At 39.7% G+C, this 23257-nt stretch overlaps 1 pseudogene; it reads right to left on the reverse strand.

Moving 5' to 3' along the window:
- Positions 1-5532: 5532 nt before the first annotated feature.
- On the reverse strand, positions 5533-5624 carry LOC123243414 (annotated as a pseudogene).
- Between the last annotated feature and the right edge of the window lie 17633 nt (positions 5625-23257).

The raw sequence follows: 23257 nt of genomic DNA on the forward strand, positions 1-23257 counted from the left end.
GTTATAAGGAAGAGAGAAGTTTAGGAGGAAAACGTAGGTTTGCAGAGGACAGAGGAGTGAGATTAACAAGAGGTAGTAGTTGCTTCTAGATTAGAGGACTGAGTAGAGGATGAATGACTGCTTGTACTTGAAAGGTTATTTAAAAAAAACAACACACCAATAACAAAAAACCTCTTGTTTAGCAATGGATGACAAAATGGCTCCTGAGGTCCTTCTCAGCTCTGAGCTGTTAGGGTACCCAATGAAATTGGATTGGGTCTCTTTTTGTCTTTGGATATACTTTGGACAGCTCTGCCTATTATTTTCTTGATTTCCTTAGGGAAAAAAAAACCTGTAAGCCAACCTCACTGATGTATACTTTCCTTTGGCTTTCCAGTTTAATGTATGTTATTATTATCACCCAGATTAAGGTGAATGAGTACTTCTAGGAAGGTGTCCCATTCATTGGTCATTGGAAAAGGATCTCATGTTTTCAGTCCTGAAGTTAATGCTTAAAGAAAATCTACAGTGACATTCTGGCCATCCTCAGATTTCTTACTTTCATTCTGTCACTGAAGACACAGAAGGTAACACTACAGAGCTGTGGGTCATTCTCTATTTTACTTTGCATCTTTAAGAATAAAGCTTTGCTTTGCAGGATGATGCTCGGACCTCTACTTCCCCTCCTTCCTACCAGCTCCCCAAGAGGAGGACAGGGGTAAGAAAAATGTAGGTTTTCCCTGCCATGCTGGCTAGTCTTCAGCGAAAGTGCAGTCAGACTCAACTTATTAATTATTCATGGACTCTATCCAATGAAGACAATGGAAACCCTCCAGGCAATTTCATTATTTCACTTTTTAAATCTTCCTCTAATTCTTGTATTTTTAAACTTGACAAATGAACTCAGATGTGAATAAAACACCAGATGGCAGCAGAGGGGACCTTTTCCCATGGTTTGCAGTGGGTTCTGGAATGAAAGTTCCATCTGAACTGAACAGTGATGAGAACAGTAAGTTACCACTAGTCTAATAGTTCCACTATTGTATTCTGGCAGAAACAGCAACTTTACTATGATTTTGATTTGTTTTTCTATGTTGTAGACACTAGAGCAAATTACAATAGTCCCCTGTGGCCCTTATGGAAAGGCTACTATCCCTTTCAGAATAGATAGGACAGTCACTATTATTTTGGAATTGCCTGTGGCTTTCCTTTTCTATATCCAAACAGCTGTTAATGGTAACAAAGGCAGCAGAGTGTTCCATCAATTGTAGAGAAGAGACAGCTTCTAGCTGTCTCCCCCTCTTGTCCCATATGACAAATTATGCTCTTCATCTCAAGAGTTGGAAGATGCATTGCGATTTGTTCCTAAATAGAGCCTAGACTCAACCAGAATGCGTACCCCCATTGACTTCTCTGGTTTTTGTTTATTTTCATGAGTACTTACATAAACACCATTCCTGAGGTGGTGGTCTTGAGGCTTGGAGCAGATCCTATTAATTAAAAGAGGTCTCACGGTCTTGAGTCCATTGAATGGAGATGGCTGGCAGCAAGGGATGCTTCTATATCTGAAAGGACAAATTTTGACCAGAGGGGGGTCACCAGGTCCTGAACTACCTTTCTGGATTGGAAAATATGAACTTAGAGGGAGATAATGGAGTCAATTATATGTCGTGTCCATTTTCCCTCTATAACATTTCTTGCATTGATCCCCTTCTCCCCAAGCACACCAGAACCATTAAAATTCAGACCTTCCAAACATCTCCCTTGGCTTATTGCAACAGTCAGTCAGTCAGTCAATAAGCATGTATTAAACATCTGTTCTCTGTCAACCACCTCACTAAACACCAGGAATAAGAAAGTGCTTAGCACAGTACCTCACACTTAATAGGTGCTATTATTAAAATTACATGATAGATTGAAGGTAATCTTAGAAGCAAACTAACATTAAAGGGTATGGAGAAAGGCTTCTTGCAGAAGGTGGAATTCAAACAGAGATTAGAAGGATGCAGAGGGAAATAAGTAAAATCAGAAGTGGTTCTAGAACCCTGATGGCAAACTTTTGACACGCGTAGTCATTTCCAATGTCACATGGCCGCATACAGAGAAGTATTGGGCCACATCATGAGTTATGCTATTTTTTTCTCAAAGTGACACACCACCCAAGTTATGCTTGTTTTTTTGGTGAATTTTGACACACCAAACTCAAAAGGTTGCTCATCACTGTTCTAGAACCACCTTGTAAAAAACAAGCACTTTGGAAAGACTTCAGAACTTAAGATCAATACACTGATCAACCCTGACTCCAGAAGACCTGTCCTAACAGAGAACTGATGCTCTCAGTAGGGTTTGACACAGTCATTGGGCTATTGGGTTTGCTTCACTATGCTTATTGTTACAGCATTTTTTTTCTTTTTTCCTTCCTTCCTCCCTCCCTACTTTCCTTTTTTCCTTCCTTCTTTCTTTCCTATCTTTTTTCTTTCCTTCCTTCCTTCCTTCTTCTCTCTCTCTCTCTCTCTCTCTCTCTCTCTCTCTCTCTCTCTCTCTCCTTACCCTCTTCCTCTGGTCTTTTTCTTCCTTTCCTTCTTTATTTCTTCCTCTCCTTCTTCCTTCCTTCCTTTCCTTCTTCCTTCCTTCCTAATAACTTTAGGGAGAGAAGGGAGGAAGAAAAAATGCTTGATGATTTAAAAAAAAAAAACAATAATAATTTAAAAAAGAAATGTGTTTGGGGTGCAACTTTGTTTTAATTATCCACAACCTAGAAATATTTTCCTTTCATACATATGCTTTTTTAAAGGATGCTTTAACTATTTCTTAATTAAATATGATTTTGAATTTTGAAATATGGGGTCCAATGCATTCTGAAAAAGTCCAGCTCTTAAGACATTTTTTCAACCCTAAAATTGATCTCAGATGACATTTGCTTCATTTTTTTTGGCAACATGGACTTTTTCTCTCATCCCTGGATGGATATGGCCATTTACTTCTTACCTTAGTCAAGGGAGTAAATTGGAGAAATGTATTCTGTAGCTACAATAAATTCTTATAAATTTTCAATCCCAACTGAATAGAGATTGGATGGATTTGGAAATGCATTTTAACAATCATCCCAATCATTCCAGGTCTCTGTATTGGAAAGCCCAAGAGTAGCACTAGTAAGGGTCAGTCACTCCCAAAGTTGGGCCCAGCATTCTTGGCTTTGAATTTCTTGGATAGATAGCCAAAGCTCAAGCCAAAGAAGAGATATGTGCAAAGGAGACCCACTCAGCAGGCCAAAACCAGATTTCTGTAAGCAATTGCAAGAAAAATAATCTTAATTAACTTAAACTGGAATTGGAATGTTTTGATATACTAAATTTCCTAATTAAATCAGGGTTAACCAGAAACTGTGTTTACTTTAACATTTGCTGTTAATTTCTCAAAAATGAATTAGTCCAATTCCTGCATTATTGTTCTGATTATCCTTCCAAAATATTCTAATAATTAAAATTCTGACAAGTAATATGGTATTATAGGGAGAGAGTTGGTTTTGAAGGAAGGGAAGCCATGGTTTAAATCTTATTACTGATATATCCTGGATGTGTGACCTTGGACAAGTTATTTTAACCTCTTGGTACTCCAAGCAAGCCTTCATGATAAACTATAGAAAAGTCAAAAGTCAGAACTAGCAGAGGGAATTTCCTCACCTGAAAATCCTCAGAACTGGTAAAATCATGAGTCCAAAATAAAATTAATTAATTAATTAATTAAGATAATAAATAATATCAAAAACTGGCATATATACATTTGTAAAGTATTTTACAAACATCTTATTGGTTTAACTTTTGTTATTCTGAATCTTAATAAATATAAATAGCATAATTTATAAACTTGGAGTAAATTTAGAAGGGCAATTATTACAGAATCATAATTAGGAATGTCTATTCCCATTGTGGAGGGCTCTTAGTACTGTGCCTGCCACATGATAAATACCTAATAAATCCTAATTGGCTCTTACCTGACTGTTCAGAATGGACATGCAAAAAAAACATTTAAAGGACAAAAATGAAGAAATGACGGGAGGTCCTAGGTTCAAACCCGGCCTCAGCCACTTCCCAGCTGTGTGACCCTGGGCAAGTCACTTAACCCCCATTGCCCACCCTTACCAATCTTCCACCTATGAGACAATACACTGAAGTACAAGGGTAAAAAAAAATGAAGAAATGGAGGGAAAAAATGAAAAATATGATAGCAATTTCCATTCGAGACTCAGAGGAAGAAAAGAGCTTCATGCTGATCTTATTGAGAAACTCATCCTATGTGAGGATCTCTTCTACAGTGTCCCTGACATTGGTTTTCTACTGGAATATTATCAGGAATAGCCAACTCCCTATCAAAAAGATAGCCCATTTCATTTTTATATAGTTCTAACAGCTAAAACCATCATTCTCATATGTAACCAAAGTCTGTCTCTCTGTCACATGGTCACTTTACCTAGTGGTGTGTTGATTTTAGAACAGGTTTAACAATCTACTTAAAAAAAATTTGTCACATTTTTAAAGATAACTTGCACTATTAACATTTTCATCACTTTTCTAAGACTAGACAATGAACAAAACAATAAATCAACCCTTTTTTCATAGTATTTGATGATTTCTGAGATATAAATGCGCACACTGAGCATTTAACAATCATCTCTCATGACTTGAACTTGTCCCAGCACATCCCCACCTACCTGGAGCTGCTCTGAATTAATCTTCACATAGCTGCACATTGTATAGTGAAAGGAGCACAAGCCTTGTAGGCAGGATGATCAGGGCTTTAGCTCTACTTCTGACATTTCCCAGTAAAGTCATTTGACCTCTCTGAGACTTATTTTCCTCATATATAATTGGTATCATCTGCTTCTTCTGTGAAACTAAATACTTTGTAGACAACAAAGTGATTTTTTAGTGTTTTTAACTTAATTATTTTTTTCAATTATTTATTTTCTCCAATTACATGTAAAAACAAATTTTAACATTTGTTTCCTAAAATGCTGCATTCCAAATTCTCCCCCTCCATCCTTCCCCTCCCCACTCCCAAGACAGTAAACAATTTGTTCTAGATTATACATGTGATGTCATACAAACCATATTTCCACATTGGCCATATTGTAGAAGAAATTTAAAAAAACATTTAGAAAAATATTGAAAAATAGTTTGCATTGGTCTGTATTCAGACTCCATCAGCTTTCTCTAAAGGTAGATAACATTTATTATCATGAGTCCTTTAGATTTGTCTTAGATGTCATATTGCTGAAAATACCAAAGTCATTCTCACTAGATTATTTTACAATGTGGGTAGTGTTCTCCTGGTTCTGCTCACTACACTTTTCATCAGTTCACGTAAGTCTTTCCAGGCTTTCCTGAAATTATCTTGTTTACAATTTCTGATAGCACAATAGTATTCCATCACATTCTTATACTACAACTTAGTCATTGCCCAGTTGATGGATAACCTATTAATTTCTAATTTTGGCACCATAAAAAGAACTGCTATAAATATTTCCATACTAGTAGGTCCTTCCCTATTTTTTTAAAAATGGAATGCTTCACAAATTTTCAGGGGCCATGCTAGTCTTCTCTGTATCATTGCAATTTTAGCATATGTGCTACTGAAGCAAGTACCTTCCCCTTTTAAAAAAATCTCTTTGGGATACAGACCGAGTAGTGGTATTGCTCATTCCATAGTTTTATAGTCCTTTGGGTCTAGTAACAAATTGCTCTCCACTATGGTTGAATAAGTTCACAACTCTACCAAAAGTTTATTAGTGGGGGCAGCTGGGTAGCTCAGTGGAGTGAGAGTCAGGCCTAGAGACAGGAGGTCCTGGGTTCAAATCTGGCCTCAGCCACTTCCCAGCTGTGTGACCCTGGGCAAGTCACTTGACCCCCATTGCCCACCCTTACCAATCTTCCACCTATGAGACAATACACCGAAGTACAAGGGTTTAGAAAAAAAGTTTATTAGTGTCCCACATCTCTTCCAACTCATACCATTTTCCTTTTCTGCTATATTTAGTCAATCTGATAGGTATGAGACTGCATCTGAGTTGTTTTAATTTACATTTCTCTAACCAATTATGATTTAGAGTATTTTTTCATGTGACTTTAGATAATTTTGATTTCTTCATCTGAAAATTGCCTGATCCTATCCTTTGACCAGTTATCAACTGGGGAATTATGTATTCTTATAAATTTGACTCAGTTCTCTACATATTTGAGAAATGAGGTTGAGACCTATACATTTTCTCCACTTCCTGCTTTCCTTCTTAAAAGGTTGCATTGGTTTTGTTTGTGCAGTTTTTTTAACTTTAAAAATATTCATTTTGTATCTCATATTGCTTTCTATCTAATGTTTGGTCATAATTTTCCTCCTTATCTATAGATTTGACAAGGAAACTATTTCATGCCTTCCCAATTTGCTTATGGTATCATCCTTTTACAAAGAGTTTTTAAGATCCCAGGTGATATTATTACAACCCTCATCCCAAAATTACCCTTTATATTCCAAGTGAAGCTTCCCAGTGCCTTCGGTTCTTCTGCACATGACATCACTGGCAGACAGGTATCATTTAGGTTTTCCATCTAAGCACATAATCCAACTTGTCAAAGTCTTCTTAAAATGGAGTTCCCTGAAAGAACCCAGTCTGTCAGATGTGGCCTGCCAGCATAAGAACAGTAAGGCTATTATATTCCTTATTCTGGATACAACATTTCTATTATTGCACCTGGAGATCCCATTAGCTTTTTTGGCAGTCATAACCCTCTGTAGACCCAAATAGAGCCTGTGGTCACCTAAAACCCTTAGGTCTTTTTCCACATGAATTACTATCAAGCTAAATTCTCCATCTCCCCCCAACCCCCAACCCCACCTTGTCTTACTTTTGTAGAGTAAAAGTGTTTTGGTTTTTTAATGAAGTAGAGGATTTTGCATAGATCCTATTATATCTTCCCTCATTAGTTTGGCCCTATCATTCATTCCAGGCAGACAGAGCTTTGCTGAATCCTACTGCAAAATCCAAAGCCTTGAATGTCCCTCCAGCTGTGAGTGTTCTTCATCCTCCATTTTCAAAGAGGACCACTGACATTCCCAGTGATGTTTTGACTTGCCCATGAATTGGACTTAAGGAAGGCAGAGTTGCACAAAGTTGTCAGCCTCACACCTTCTTCCAGAGTCATTGCAGTCCAGTGGAAGGACCAAAATCAGGATGACTGGAGCAGATCCAGGATTCAATAACTTACCTTGGTATCTTTGAGCTCTTGGCATTCCACGGTGTTTGTTTTAGTTACCACCAAATTCATTAGAACGAATTGTTCCCTGGGGCAGCTGGGTAGCTCAGTGGATGGAGAGTCAGGCCTAGAGAAAGGAGGTCCTAGATTCAAATCCGGCCTCAGACACTTCCCAGATGTGTGACCCTGGGCAAGTCACTTGACCCCCATTGCCCACCCTTACCACTCTTCCACCTATGAGAAAATACACCGAAGTACAAGGGTTTAAAAAAAAAAAAAGAACGAATTGTTCCCATCTGCCTGTTCCATTTGTGAAGGTGGAAAATTTGCCACACCTGAGCTAAATTCCCAGCATCCTTTTACATACTTCCTCATTTGCCATACAGGTACTTCAGAGATAAATTTGACTGAGACCCATGCTGCAGGGCTCTTTTTGGGAGCTTGAGATTTACTTTGGTTAAAGTGTGGTAGGCTCTGTGCTCTGCTCACTTAACTGAAGGAATCCCTTTCCTCTCATTTCTGTTATTTCTTTCATTTAAAATTATCTGGAGAATTTCATTCATTTTACGCCTACACACTGAAGAAAGTCTTCATATGCTTGAGGCAATATCTCCTCACCTCACCAGTAGGTTTGAGAAGTTATCTTCAACCTGATTTATCTCATCTGCTGAGAAGGTTTTACCACGATGGGGCTGCTGAACATGCCTCAGCTTCTTGGAGGTACAGCTGAGAGCTGAGTGATGGGTGGCCAGCAAAAGTGGGTGAGCAGCCCTACAAAAGGCTTGGGGAGCCTTCACAACAGAGGGCCTGGCTCTTTCTGAACACCCCATTCAACACAACTGTTATACTAATGGCATATTTGATATGTATGCTTTGACATCTTCATTCAAGCAACCAATAAAAGTGTTAGCCCAGTCTAAACTTAAAGCTCTGAGGTATAACGCCAGAAATTTCCTTCCAGATGTTAACAATCATTTAATCAGTACCCACTCAGAGGCCCTTGACTGATTTTTCCATGAGGATTGCATGATTGACTTAATCAAATAGAAATATATATAGACTCTGTCTACGTAGTTTTCCTGATATTCTAGCTTAGCCTTATTGAGTTATTACCTCCCAGAGTAATTGGAAGGGTCAAATGACAGAATATTTGTAAAAATATTTAGCACATTGCCAGACACATAGAAGGCATTTAAAATGATGATGATTTCCTTCTTATACAAAAATGAAATGAATCTCTTCTTAATGGATCTTTACCATATCCTAATGGTCACCACTTGCCTAGAAATTTAAAATCTTCTCTTAAGACTCATTGTAGAATTACACCAATAATCATACTCACATCTGTAGTCATAGAAATTAATTTTCCCCTTTTTTGAAAATCATGGAACCATTTGTCCATCTCAACCTTCTGAAGGCTTTCTTTTTGCTGATCCTTCCCCAAAGCCTACAGAAAGGTGATTCAGTCACCACCTCTGGAAGTCCTGTCCATCTGGAAGGACATAATTCATCTGAGCTGAGAGACTCAAAATTATTATTACTTATGGCTATAATATTACTAATAATACATTATTATTTATTATCACAAATATTAGCAAATATCTGAGGCCATATTTGAACTCAGATCTTCCTGAATATTGACTCAGAGCTCTATTCACTATGCTTACTTACTTACTATTCATTGGCTTATCTTAGGCTTTGTTTCCTTCTTAATAAAGTTTATTCTACCAGGCAGCTAGATGGTATAAGGGGTAGAGATTGGAGTTACCCTGACAAGTTACCTAACTTTTCCATGTATCTATTTCCTGAATCATTGACTGTAAAGTTTTTAGTTTGAACATATTCACTCTGATCGTCCTCCTTCTAATCATAGGTCTTATCCTAATCCCCATTGATATTTAGTATTATCTCTCTTCCTGGGTCAACTCTTTAGAGTACTAGTTCCCAAACTTTTTTGGCCTACCATGCCCTTTCCAGAAAAAAAAAATATTACTTAGCGCCCTTTGGAAATTATGAAACTATTTATTGAACTCAGAATAGAATGTAATACAAAAAAAGTGTGGTCATCACCACTCCTCTGGATTGCTGCAGCTCCCACCAGGGGGCGGTAGCCCCCACTTTGGGAATCACTGCTCTAGAGTCATTTGGTTTCCTACCTGTATTCTTAGAGCTGATTCATAAACATCGTTGGCCATAAGGATTATCCCAGATACTCTTCTCAAACATTTCCTTCTATGACTTAGCTATTTCCTCCTCCATTTCCTTCTCTATGTCATACTGACTGTTCCTAAGGGATCTGTTTCCAATTTTCCCATACTTCCTGGCCCTAGTGTTTCAGAGGGCTCAGGTCTGTCACTGCTCCTCATTTGTTTCATTCATATCACTTTTCTCAAAGAGCTCATTGTGTCATGCCTTTAAGCCCTTTTGGCCCTTTGGTTGTCTCTCATGGATCCCTCTCCATTTCCTCCAATGATTCCCAAAGTGGGTGTCACTGCCCCCTGGTCAGTGCTGTAGCGATCTAGGGGAGAGGTGATAGCCACAGTTGCATTTATCTTTCCTATTAATTGCTATAAAATTAAAAAATAATAATAATTTCCAGGGGCACTAAGTAATATTTTTTTCTGGAAAGGAGGCAGTAGGCCAAAAAAGTTTGGGAACCACTGTTATACTCTTCACTGGCTGTCTGCCATAAATGGGGTGTATTCCTACCTCATCTATGACTCTTAAAATCCTTTTTTTTCTTCACAACTCTGTTCAAACTGAGCACCCTTCTATGGGAAGCCTTTTTTGATTTCCCATCCTCTTCATATGAGTATCCTGCCTCCCCGCACCTGAATTATTTTATATTTATAAATTAAATCCTGAACGTTCTTAGTTACCTATTTTCTCCTTCTCTCCTAATAGAATGTTAACCCCTGAATTGAAGGGGCTGTTTCACTCTCATCTCTGTTTCTCCAGATATACTTAGCACAAAGTGGGTATCTAATAAAAACTTTTGGATTGATGGATGGACTGATGCCACCAATCTTCTACCCCAAGTTTGAGTCTTTTATCTCTGGCTAGCTTTAGGAAATTTCTATGCATGTCCATGGGTATTTGAAAGCCCATCGACCACAAACAAAACTTAAAATATTCTCCTTTCAAGCTGCCCCTCCCTGTTCGCTTCTCATTTTAGCAATGGTCTCATCATTTTCCCACACACCAAAACCTAAAACTTCCTACGCCTATTTGATTGAGCCCTTAGTGACTGAGAAGCACAAGAAAAAAGTAATGAGCAGTAAGTAATGGGAAAATGGACACCTGAGTTTTCACTGTGATTTCTAGAACATTATTTTGACAGCACCTCTTTTTATATTGGACTCTTTCCATTTCCATCAAGGTCACCGAAATTGTCCCTCAAACCGCTATAGAGGAGTTCTACCCCTACAAGCTTTCTACATCTTAAGGTTTGCTAGTATGGAGCTTAGAGACTTACTTGCCACAGAGGACCTGATAGAGTTACTGTCAGTAAGACAGTAAGATCAAGTGCTAAGAGGTCATCTATCCATGTCCTATTCTCATACAAAATATTATGGGTGCAGCTGAGATGGTTTAAGACAAGTCCACCCAATCTAGCATCATTCACATTGAGCCTTTAGCTCTCTGATTCATTTGCTAAAATCTTCAATGAGATAATTGTGATTAGGGAGCCAATGGGGCAGACTTGGGATGGGAAAAGTCAACCACAATGTGAAGAGCTTGACCTGGGAGACAGGCACATAGGCACAGGGAGGTAGAAAAATAGAAATAAGGTGAAAAGAAGAATAAGCAGAGCTATAGAGGCAAGGAGAGCACACTTATAAAATTAGAAGAAACACCCTTCCAAAAGAACAGACTTATATTGGTACATTCTTGAAGCATCCTTGCCTCTTTAACCAATACAATGGAAATCTTGGCTGCTTTTCAGCAGCTGTTTACACCAATGTATACACTTTCCTTGACACTCACTGACATCTGGCTACAAATGAGACAGATCAATTTTCAGCCCTCCAACTGTTGGGTGTTGGGTTTCTTACATGTGTCATGGAGATGGCTGAGATAACTGGGATGACCTAGAGAGATCCAGAGCTACTGGTCCTATGCTCTAAGTGTGTGCATATGTGATGGGGAGGAGGAGGAGGGACTGAGAGGAGATGAGGAGTAAAAGGAGAAAATCACTTTTCTAGAATTTATTCCCTGGTCTCCTTATAAAGTCACTGTTCATTGTCTTTGAAAGCAGACTGAGGCTGCATGGGGGCTTGGAATCAGGAAGACCCAAGTTCAGATCCTGCCTGCCTGCTTGCTAGTTGTGTGACCATCGGTAAGCCTCTTCATCTCCTAGTGCCTCAGTTTTCTCATCTGCAATATAAGAAAGTTGGATTCCATTGCTACAAAGTTCTCTTCCAGTTCTAATTTTATAATTTTGCCTGCTGCTTGATACCTGCTCTTTCCCTCTTCTTTTCTTTAGTTTAGATGTGTATCTGGGCACAGTAAAAGTGGAACGAGGGTATGTCAATGTTGAGAGATGAGGGGAAGGTAGATTGTTAAGATTACAATTCTCTGGGGACTGTATCTTGATTTATAATTATGTAGTAAATAATAAAAAGTGGGTCAGAAAAAGAAAAGGTGCCAACTACATGTGGCCATCTATTTCCTTCTCAAGCCTCTTCCCCTCCACCAGCTGTGCCAGCTTCTCAACCATACCTCAGGCTCACCAGGGCTCCCCTAGCCAGTGGTTACCCACTAGAGCTTTTCTCACTTCCTCTTCTCACCTGTGATTCCAGCACCAAAGAGCATGAGGCCTTCCCTGGATCTCGAACTTATACTCTCCAAAACCTCAGTTTTCTGGATCTCTCTGATTGACCAGACTTGACTTCAGTCCAGGTCTGAGACTGGTCTTCTGGAAGTGGGACAAGAGACAAGCATTTTCTGGGTTCCTGGGAACCTCCAGTCTCCTGACATCCTCCCAGAGTGCACATGCATCTCCATTATACAAATAAGCCTTGTTCTTAACTCAGTCAGAAGGAAGGGTTGAATAGCAACCCCAAAAGAATAAGGGTTCATAATAGTAAATTGTCCCAAAATGAAAGGGTTGGTTGGTTTTCTGTCTCTTTCAGCTATGTTTTGGGGAATTAATACTCTCATTCCCATACATTGGAGCCAATTAATCTCTTGACTGTTATTTTAAAATATTTAACAGCTCCAGTGGAAAAAAAATCACTCCCACCACTTCTGGACAGCAGGAACTCCAAGTTTGGATGTACTGGAAAGTTTATTGGTCCATTTAATAGACGCCAGAGTCAAGGGAAGAGCTTAACAGACAGCATCCTGTCAGGTCCTCTAAGGGCAATGCAGGTTGGACCTTACTGAATATTCCTTTACTGCTTTCAGTTTCTTCAAATGCTATGGGATATGGATCCTAGTCATTGGGCCAGGGATTCTTCCTTTGATTTTGCTTCCTTTCTCATTCCCATGATGACTGAAAAAGCAGCTGAAACAATCAAAGCAAAGGCAGCATGTTCTCTTAGCCACCTCCTCCCAGCCAGCACCCACCTCATGGGCTCCCTCCCTGACAATCTGCATATGCCTCAATCTCAGAAAAGAGGGCTTGTGAGGGACACAAATACAAACACCATGAGGTCACTTATTCCAGAGTATAACAGGATACAGACTCTTGGAAGAAAACTGTGTAAATGGCCTTTTGGAAAATAATGTGTCTCAGAGCACAGAACACATTATACATTTTTTCCAAAGCCCCCAAACGTACAACACTCCAAACAGTGGGTCTTTCTTTTTCCCCCCTTGCCTTTTTTTGGCAGTGGTTCTATTTTCAGAAAAAGGAGGGGAGTCTAGGAGGAGCCTCCGGTCCCGAGCATTTTCCAAGGTCCACCCTGGCATCCAGGAACAAGGGAGCTTTGCAGACTGGTGATGACGAACCCACTTAGAGATAGAGATTGCTGCCTGGCTGGGTGGAAGAACACTACAAAACACCAAGTAAATTTATCCACTCACTTCCCTTTGCCAAATACCAAGTCCAATCTATATACAGGCACAGGAAGTCAGGTCCAGAAGGGACATCCAAGGCATCTTCAAGAAGGGGATGTCACAGCTGTCTTTGAATATTGGAAAGGCTGCCATGGGGAAGAGAAATGAGTCTCATTTTATTTGACTCCAGGGAACAGAGCTAAGAGCAGTGGGTGGCCATTACAAGAAAGCCAAGTTCCATTCCATACAACCGTAACCTTTGTACCAGGCTCATTTGTAAGAAGGATAAATGTGGGATGGGAGGAGAGTCCTGTTATAGTTCTCTTGGCTCAAGCTGCCTCCTTGAATCTGGGCCAAATTTTATTATTGGAGAACTCACCGGACCCCATAGCAACACACAATTCTTGATATTGTAGAAGACGGTCTTAACCCCAAAAGATAACAATGATTTTTAATATGAAAGATCTCCCTGGGAAAAACATGTAGCCCTCTCCTGCCCACCTCTTACACCCTCCAGGGCTACTTGTGATAGTGCAAGGCTGCAATGTCAAGGTCATTGGTCCAGATTCTGAATGCTGACTCTTCAACTTCCTGCCTTCCTGTGAGGAATGGATTTCTCATGGAACTTTCTGGTTCTCTGTTCACTGATCTATTCTTTCTGGTTCTCTGTTTACTGACCTATAAAATCGAGGAATTAGACTAAATGGCAGAGAGCTCATTAACAAACTTAGATTAAAAGACTTGTAAGAAAGATGAGAACAAAGGCATGGAAGAGAGGGTAAATTCAAATGAATGGATGAATGAAAAAGCCTTTATTAAAAGCTTCAAAAACCCTTTCCTAAATGTTAAGGATAAAAATTGTAAAATGATACCCTCTCTGTCTCTCTCTCTCTCTCTCTCTCTCTCTCTCTCTCTCTCTCTCTCTCTCTCTCTCTCTGACTCTCTGTCCCTGTCTCTCTGCCTCTCTGTCTCTCTGACTCTCTTTCCCTGTTTCTCTCTATCTCTCTGTCCCTCTCTGTCTCTCTCTCTGACTCTCTGACTTTCTGTCCCTGTCTCTCTGTCTCTCTGTCTCTCTCACTCTCTTTCCCTGTCTCTCTCTATCTCTCTGTCCCTCTCTGTCTCTCTCCTCCCCCTTCTCTCTGTATGTATATATGTATGTATGTATAGAGTAAGCAGCAAGTTTGACAGCAAATTCCTGTGATCCTTAGGGTACTGTGAGAGCAGAGTAAATGGTAACCCACTTTATTTAACTTAGTTATCTCCACTGATAAAACCATGTTGTTTTCTGCTGTTGAATCATCTGGCAACACCAAGGACTTGATTGATGGGAGTTTTCTTTTCTGGGTCTCCATTATCTGCCACACTGAGGAAGCAAGCATTCATTCAATAGTGAAGAAGCATTAATTAGGTGCTTACTATATGCCAATAATGCTAAGTGCTAGGAAAACAAAGGAAAGGACCTATACAGCCTGCAGAAAGAGCTTCCATGTCCAATCTCCACCAGAGTAGCTTTCTAGATGACAGCTTCAAGAGGATGGGTGGACTGAGGTGTTCTTGGTTTTACCCATGCATCAGGGTGAGTTGGTCAGTGATTGTGCTGGTGGTGGTGAGGCTGTCAGTCCCTTCTACACAAGGCTCAATCCTTTTTATGGCAATGGTGAGGGCTCAACTCTAACAAAGGCTAATGATCAAAGGGAGGGCATTGAAATTGCTAGAGCCACTGGACTCTTGAGATCTGAGGGAATATGATGGTTTAGGTGGAGGTGATGGTTTGAACTGCCTGACACATACCAACCTCCTCCTGTCTCTACCTCAATACACCTTGCTTCTTCAACTAAGCTGGTTTGTCTGCCTTATTGGCGGTAATTGTTGGTGTTGAGGATGCCAGGCACAAATTCCGCTGGATTTACTTTGCACTCCTGCATAATGGCTATAGGGGCCAGACTGAGTGCAGGTCTATTCGTGAAGCATTGTTCTGTAAGGATTAAGTGAGGGGAATTTTATAGTTTAAAATGAGTTGAAATGAATGAAAAAATTAAGCACCAGACCAAATGGGAATGGGAAGAACGTGTATTGGGGAAAATGGAGAGAATCAAAGAAAGCAAAGGACCTTAGGTTGGGGTGGATGAAATTACAAGAACAGAGAGAACTCAGAGAAAGTAAAGCTACCTTAGTTGATTTCTGTTTTGTTACTAAAGAAGACTTGTCTTTGTCTGGAAAATACAGAATTACAAAAGGCCAGGAAAGTTGACCCCCTTGGTTAGTCAAGTCCTGGGAAGAAAACACCCACATGTCCTGGATGATCCCACAACCCAGATAGTGCCCACCTTGGACAGCGATAACTGGTGTTGGCTGCATTGTAGTGCTGATCTCTGAAAGGCCATAGAGAACAGAAAAGTAGACCCAAGACTGGGGAAGGGCAAATGCTCTGATTTTTTAAATTAAAAAAGACTGGAATCTTTAAACAAAAGATCACTAACTTTGACTTGTGAGAAAGTTCTAAATAATATTATTAAAAGGATGGGGAATTAATGTAAATAAAAAAGCGGTTTGATCACAAAAAGTCAGCATGGCTTTAAGAAAGACACGTTTTACCAAACCAAACTCAGCACCTTTTCAAAAGGCTTATTAGACTGACATTTCAGGGGGGACTGGTAAATCGGGGGTTGGGGAGTATCAGGGGAACATTTTAACTAGAGTTTAACAAAGCAGTAGATATGGTCTCTCATACTCTTTTGATGGAGTAGATGGGAACATGAGGTCTGGTTTGGGAGACTGAGAACTGGTTCTGTGACTAGACCCAGACAGAAGTTAAGATTGGTGTCCTTTCACCATGGAAAGGGGTCTCTAATAGATTGACTTAGGAATACATATTTGACCCTGGACCATTATTTTGCATTGTCTTGTTTTCTAGTGTTTTAGATAAAGAGATAGATAGCTTATTTGACAAATGTTCACAAGATCTAGTTTTTGAATTGACACTTAAGAGAAGTTGCTCTATGGCAAAGGGGAAAGAGGTCCAGCTCTGGAGAGAGGAGACCTGAGTTCAACTTTCACCTCCAAAATTGATTACCTAGATCATCTTAGAGAAATCACTTAAACTTCCTTAGATTTCTGTTTACTCATTTGTAAAATGAGGAATTTTAACTAGATGATCCCTGAGGTTGATTCCAGCTTAAAACCTATAATCCCTTGTAATAGACATGGCTAAATAGCAGATTGGCCAAAAAAGATCAGCACATTTCAGCAAACTCAATATGACTCAAAAGTAGGACTGTGGGGCAGCTGGGTAGCTCAGTGGATTGAGAGCCAGACCTAGAAGTGGGAGGTCCTAGATTCAAATCTAGCTTCTGTTATGTCTCACCTGTGTGATCCTGGACAAGTCATTTACCCCCCATTGCCTAGCTCTTACCACTCTTCTGCCTCGGAACCAATACATAGTATTGATCTAAAGTGGAAGATAAGGGGTTAAAAAAAGTAGGATCCTGAAATCCAAAAGCTACTGTTATCTTCAGTTAAATCAACCCCAGAGATCATCTAGTCCAAATTACCCATGAATTTCAGTTTGGGCACTTAATGAGTTTAATTATAATTTAATTCACATACTCAGTGATATCTGAATTGCACCCATGATAATGACTCTTGTCCCCTCTTGATAGTCACACATCTCTGGGACGGATGATAATTTGGCAGTTGTCAGTCCTCAGTGAATGAGCTCATAACTGCTTTCCATCAGGGAACTGAGAGCAATTTAAGATAAATAAGTTGATATAAGGTGATATCTAAGTCATGTAACTCAGTAGATAGAAATGGAAAATGGGTAAAGACAGGTAGTGTACATAGCAGAAGTCTATAGATGTGAAAGAGATCTATGTTTGTAGTAATGTGGGAGGGGATCACTTTGGAACAACTTTCTCATCTCATCCTTTTATCAAGGATTGCTACTGATTTTATGGGCAGCTAGGTGGCACACTGGATAGAGTACCAGGCCTGGAGTCAGAAATATGTGAGTTCAAATCTGGTCTTAGACCTTTACTAATTGGGTGATCCTGAGTGTGCCATTTAATCCTGTTTGCCTCAGTTTCCCCATCCATGAAAATAATTGGAAAAGGAAACAGCAAATCCATCCAGCGTCTTTGCTGAGAAAACAACAAATAGGGTTCCAGAGTCAGACAGGACTGAAACAACCACCACAAAGTTACTAATTTTAAAGTTATTCAGAGTTTCTTCATGTGTTTTGTTGTTTTTGATGAGTTATTCCAGGCCTGTCTGACTCTTTATGATCCCATTTGAGATTTTCTTCAAGAAGATATTAGGGTGATTTTCCATTTCTTTCCCCACATCAGTTTATGGATGAGGAACTGAGACAAACAGTCTTAACTGACTTTCCCCAGGGTCACATAGCTAGTAAGGCTTTGAGATGAGATTTGAACTAAAAAAGATGAAGAATTCCTAAGTCTAGCCCCAATACTCTATCCAGTTCACCACCTAGCTAGCCTCATGTATTTTAGGTGCCCCCAAATAGTAGTCCCCCTAAGAGTCCCCCAGAATCAGGATAAACTTTGGTTAGGCATCCAGCTGAAACCATAGCTCACAAGCCCCAATTGATGTTGTTGTTGTTTTTTACCAGAACAACCTGAAGATACATTAGTTTAAAGCAAAAAAGACATCTAATTAAGTTCAAAACAAAACAGAAAACAATAAAACTCCCTCCCCCTATATGTACATGAGACTATAATCTTCTACACTATAACACCTTGCAGGTGCGAGAGGGGATTAATTTGACTAGGGAACTCATGTAACTAGGACATCATGTAAGAATATGTTTGGCTAAAGTCACATGTAGAATAATTCATTGAACCTCTTGACGTCATTCTCAGCATATGTAAAATGAGGAAATTTGAGGCCCTGATGTTCCTGCCATCTTTAAATCTATGATCAAATATATATATGGACCATGTGTGTTCAGACAATTCACACTCCTAAGGCAGGGTCCTTGATGGGATTCCCCTGAGATCATCTGCTATTTGGAGGGTGACAGAAAGCTCATTACCACATTCTCTTCTGCTAGGATGCGCTGAAGGTTTATTTGCTCTTTTTCACTGCCATCTGCTGGTGCTGGGTCTGAGATGTTCTTTGCTAGTTCTCTACAGGCTGGGTCTCCTTGAAACCTCAATTGCTATGGCCTCTTTCCAGAGCAGTTCTTTTTAGATCACAAGACCTGCAGTTATCTCAGCTCTTTTGTGAGTCAGACCTCTGCCTTGACAGAAAAGCACTCAGCATATAATCTATGTTTCACACTACATGTTTCTATTCCAGGACTTGCTCTTGGAATTCAGTCTAAGCTTTGAGTGGGGGTGGAAATTGCCTTTCAACTTCTATCATGCCTGTTATAATTCGTGATGGCCATCCTTTGAGTTTTCCTTGGAAGGTTCCACGGTATTAGATAGCACTAGCAACTTTTGACCTAACATTACCAACAATGATGTTGATTACCTCCTTACATATCTTTTCTTTAAGTAATGGTTTTCAGTTAACAAAAATCTATTCTTTCCCCCTCCTATCTCCTTTTCAACTGAGAAAGAAAGAAAACAAAACCCCTGTTATAGACAGGAATGGTTAAATATTAATATTTGAGCTCTTTGAGAACAGAAACTGCCTTACAAAATCTCTTTGCATTCTGAGCACATAATGTAATGCTTTGTACATAATAGTCACTTGGCAACTGCTTTATTTATTCATATGCATAATACTAGTACATGATATATGTATAAATGCCCACACATATATATACATGTTGATCTATACTCACTGTGTGTGTATATAATTTACATAAATATATATTGTGTGCATGTGTGTGTATAGATAGTTAGATACATAGATAAATTGTATGACCAGTGTAAGAATTTGTTTTCCTTGAACAACTGAATAAATGAATAGAGTACTTATTCATTGAATACAAATTTACTTTAAAAAGAAATATCAGGTCATTCTAAATGTGACCTCCCAGTTCTCAGAGATGCTGTGACCCAGATAGACTCAATCCACTAGCCTAGGGACAAAGGCACCTCTGGAGGTGACCGGATAAATATCAGATTATCCAGATTCAGCTCTGTCTTCATTTACAGGGGAAAAATGGAGAAGATGGCGGTCTGGTTTGTGGATGGAGAAATGTAGAACTGGATAATGTGTCCATAACATCAACCTTTGAGGCAGGTTTGGTAGAAATAGTCGGGAGCGCTTCCCTAGAGTCAGGAGGAATGATTGCTTATTTATTCCTATTCTGCCTTGGATTTCTGCCCTAGACAGAGACTGTTTGAAGAACGTGTGACCTGAGACCGCCACTGCTGGGAGTTCTGAGGATTGTGTGAGAAGGGCAGGTCTGAGAGGAGGAGGAGGACCCACTCTTGTAATGACAGATATGTTCACCTTCAGGAGAAATCTCAGCCACCAGGTGGTGCTCTAATCCTGGAGAACTTCACAGATCCCTGGGGAAGATAAAACCCACCTGAGGAAAGTGAGTTGTCTTTCAAACCAGGTTGGATTGCAAGAATGAATGGTGAATGATCTCGCCTCTCCAGGACCAAACACAGTCTTCCATGTGGCATTTTTCACCTTTCATGACCTAGCTTCCTCCTTCCCTTGCAGTTTCTTGCATCTAACTCCCTGAAACATCGTTTTTCCTCCAGTGACACTGGCCTCCTGACTGTTCCAGGAACAAGACACTCCATCGCTTGGCTCTGGGACTTTTCCTCAGCTGTCCCTCATCCCTGGAATGCTCTCCCTCATCTGCTCTGCCTATAGACTTCTTTGGCTTCCTTTAAATCACAAAGAACACTCTCTGCTTTACTAGAACCATTCCTTAATCCTTCCTTCCAGTGCCTTTGTTCTGTCAATCATTTCCTATTTATCCTGTACATAGCTTGTTTGTATATATTTATTTTTCCTCCATTCGATTGTGAGCTCCTTGGAAGTAGGAAGTGTCATTTGCTTCTTTTTTGGGTTCCCATCAGTTAAATACAGTGCTTGGAATACTACAGGCACTTGATTAATGTTTCTGCGTTGATAGATAGATGGATGAATGAATGAACAAATGTACAGCATTTATTAAATATTTTCTGGGGAAAAATGCAAAAGGGAGACAGATGATGTCCCCGGGAGGTTTATATACTAACACTGGGATTCAAAATGTACAAGGAAATAGGAGAAAAAGAAGAGACTTGGATCTGATGCCAGCCTTTTATAGCTTCCATTTGGTTTGGAGTGAAATCAAGGCCATACTTGTTAGATTGTGTCAGCCTAAAGACTTGCATAGGAGGGGGGGGTGTGTGTGCATTTTTTCATTTTCTGTAAAGCTCTAAATATGAATTAAATTCTGAAATTCTGATGTAAACCCTGTTACAAAGAGTTATTTGGAGAGGTACTCTATCCAGGATTGATATATGTATGCTTGTAGTTTAACCCTGACCTTCTATCTTAGAATCACTTCCAAGTATGTGTTCCAAGGCAGAAGAGCAGTGAGGGCTAAGCAATTGGGTTTAAGAGACTTGCCAGCTAGCAAGTTTCTGAGACCAGTTTTGAACCCAGGATTTCCCATCTCTAGACCTGACCCTCAATCCACTAAGCCACCTTGATGCCCCAAACCCTCTATCTTTATACCCAAATATGAAGTTATCAGACATGGGTTATAGGTAAAGGATCCTGAACAATTTTTAAAAGATTAGGATTTCTAAAATTTGAATGTTTTAAACACATATATAGCCATTACATTTGCTTAGGTTTTCACACTTGGAAGCTTTTCAACAGATGCATCAATATTTCATAACCAAAAGAAAATTCATGGAAGAGAAAGGCCAGTTTTAGGAACTAGAAAGACTCAAGTTGAAATTTGATTGCAGCCCTGCCCTTCTACCACAATAAGGAAATGTATGTGTATGTGAGCCTGTGTTTGTGTAGTTTTAGTGAGATAGATGTTGTAGAAATAAGTTAGGGAGAGTCTGATTTCTAGGGTTAGTTGAAAGAAGGGAATTTTGAGATAAGCCCTGGAAGAAGATTCTGGGTAAGGAAGGAATTGTGGGAGTCTGAATTGAAAATAACTGATTTCACTTCCTTCTTGGATTTTGACCAAGCTGGAGGGAGGTTTTGACTCTTTGACTGAATTTCCATCAAGCTGAAAGAGGGTTTTTGCTCTGAGAGATTCTCCCTGGACAGTCACGATTTCATGAAGAAATCTTTGACATGTAGGTAGAGGATTTACTTGGAGGAAACCAATTTCCCTGAGTCCAGTCTTCATCTGCCTGTGGTCTATCTTCCAGAATTCCTCTTGAGCTAAGGAAATCCAAAGGTTTCCATCTGTCATTTTAGGTTACTTAGTGCAGCAGCCAAACCCAGGCTTTTTTCCCTTTCTTTACTAATCAGTAGTGGGAAGATTATGAAAAGTCAGATAGCACGGGGAAGGGTTTTAAGTAGCATATGGAAGTATAGACAGGACCCAAAAAAGAAATAGAAGACTCCCCTTAAGCAGGGGACTTAGAAGGTGGTTGGAGTTAGTTTGAAGAGTGCAGGATCCTATCTACCATTTTCCCTTACTCCCTTTATTAAATAAACTTTGTGTTTTCGTAAGGCAAGGGTTTTGTGCTTAACTGGTCCTGGGAAGTTCCTAGGTGAGTTGTAACATCTAATATCCCTATAGGACAATCCCACATTACAATGTCTCTGAGTACCAAAGAAAACTCTCTCCTTGGAAATGATGTAGCCCAGGCTGCTAAGTGGAGTCCACTTTGAGAACCAGCATGGTGATACAGATAAAGCATTTCAAGTCAGGAATGTTAAATCCTTGTTCTGTAACTTACTATTTGTGGAACAATCAGTTGCTTAAAAAATGCTTCTTCATTCCTCTGGGCATCAATTAGGCTTTTGTATTTCTTACATCAAGGGTGTAAGCTTCTTAAGAGCAAATACTTAAACTTCATAACAAGAGGTGGTAGGTAGCAGGAGTCTCTGATTTGGAATCAGATACAGTGAAGTGCAACTATTTGCTGATTATATGGTCTTGGATCCCTCTTTGCCAATTTCTCTTCTACTCCTGCTATCTTACCTGATGGATGTAGCAACTCTGGCTCAGCACGCTACCATGAATGCCTTCCACGAATTGTCCTTAGCTTGTTCTATACCTCCAAAAGTCCATATTTTTTTTCATCTATGCTTTGGACAGCAGCCATAGACAGTCCCTTCCTTTGAATGACTATCCTGAATTTCATCTCTCTCTCTGCCTCTCCAGAGAGTGGTTTGATGACCAATTTTCAGTTCTTCTCCCTGCATAAATCTCTCTAGAAATAGGTCACTCCTGATGCATGTACTTTATAGACTAAAGTCAGAATATTGTCCACTTATCCCCTTTGCCTAAGAACTCCCAGGCTCCCCAAATCACTGCCTTCATCACTCAGGGGATCTGACCAAAGTTTTGGTTTCAGTGCCTCTAATCACTTCTAGCAACAAAATTCCTTAGTGATGGTACAGCAGCTGCCCTGGTGGTGGTAGTGGTAGTGTGCATATGAGTATGTGTGTGTGTGTGTGTGTGTGTGTGTGTGTGTGTGTGTGTGCCATCCTCATGCAACATGATGAATAGGATGCAATTCAAAAGATTCCACCAATTGTTTTAAAGTCTTCATATACATTCTACTCAGCTACTTAGCTTAAAGACAACTCAGCATAGAAAAGCAACAAATAACAATGCTTAAATGTCTAATGAGCAAACTAAGTAGTTGTAGCCTCAGTTCTCGGTCTTGCTCATTAACCCAAGTTCAATGAGATCACAGCACAGTAAAGACCAAAAGAAAAGCTTACTATGGCCAGACCTTCAAATTAGAGCCTTATTCACTAACAAATAGCCATGAATCTGTAGCAAATGATAAATAAATCCACATCCATGAAAATGACAAAGAACTATGACAGTTGAGGTCAGAAAATTGCCCCCAGGAGAAAATAAAAGAGGAATTCTTTAAAAGCGTAACTTTCCCTTAAAAGTC

Source organism: Gracilinanus agilis, chromosome 3, assembly GCF_016433145.1.
Source record: "Gracilinanus agilis isolate LMUSP501 chromosome 3, AgileGrace, whole genome shotgun sequence".
NCBI lineage: Eukaryota > Metazoa > Chordata > Mammalia > Didelphimorphia > Didelphidae > Gracilinanus > Gracilinanus agilis.